Here is a 1,122-nt window from a genome sequence, read left to right as displayed (position 1 = left end):
ATGTTTGCAAGTGTCTTGCCTAAGTGTCTTCTCTGACTCACCAACCTGGCCCCTAAGCTGGAGAAAGTAGCAGAATTACAACATTCAAAGTGATGTGCCTTACCACTTAAATACAGTGACATCACATCCATTATACAGGTCAGTTCATGAATATTTCTTGAGACCATCTGGGCAAGAATAGATGCACCAGGTCTGCTATAGTATAAGCCACAGGAGAAAGCAAATTCTAGAAGCTGAAGTTGCTCACGTGCAGAATATCAAAAGAAATATGCCCTTCCAGGCACTTCACTACTCTTTACCCAGAAGCAGGGGAGAACTCTAGTCAGGGACACCTGTTCAACCTGTATTTCCATAAAAGCAAAAGTCAAAAGAATAAAGACTGCCATCTCAATTAAATGAAGTATCATCTGAACTCTGAACTACTGAAGAAAAAGCCAGAGAGATGGCTAGTTTGGTAAACTTGGCTGTTCCCTGACCCAATTTCAACCAAATCAGGTCTAATCCCCAGTCTGAAGTCAGCCTCAATTTAGCAGTTGCTGAAGAAATTAGTTCAGCTCTTAAAACCTAAGAGCTCAATTCACAGCCCAGAATGAACCCAAACATTCAGGTTCATTTACAAAGGAGTTCCTGTATACCAGGCCCTGTGCTAAGTGGGATCTCATCACACTTAACCTACTGGACAAATCTAAGTAGGCATTATTGTCCATGCAGAGACCAAGCCCCAGAGAGGGCAAGGTCAATGAGCTTGGCAGTGATGAGAAACTGTACCCTGATCTGTCCAACTTTTGTCATTCTCTCCCCTTACTGTACTTCTTCCTAGCATATCTCTGAAATTATATCCACTTATTTCAGAAAGACTGATTTGCCTTGACTGTATTTCAGGAACCACAGTATAGCAGTGAACCAGACAGACAACAGTCTTTGCCCTTACAGAGCTGACGTCATTTGTCAACTTACTCCTGTTTGTTCCGTATCAAAATACCACCTCTACGATGGCAGAAACATTATCTGTCTTGCTTTCTGCCTATATCCAGCACCAAGAACAGCCTCTAGTACATGGGTACCAGCAACGTGTGTCAAAAAACTTCAATCATGACATCTTCAGTGTAGGAAACTGGTCAA

Source organism: Herpailurus yagouaroundi, unplaced genomic scaffold (genome assembly GCF_014898765.1).
Source record: "Herpailurus yagouaroundi ecotype Mexico unplaced genomic scaffold, PumYag 163, whole genome shotgun sequence".
In the NCBI taxonomy this organism is placed as follows: Eukaryota; Metazoa; Chordata; class Mammalia; order Carnivora; family Felidae; genus Herpailurus; species Herpailurus yagouaroundi.
Note: the sequence above shows the minus strand (reverse complement) of the source record.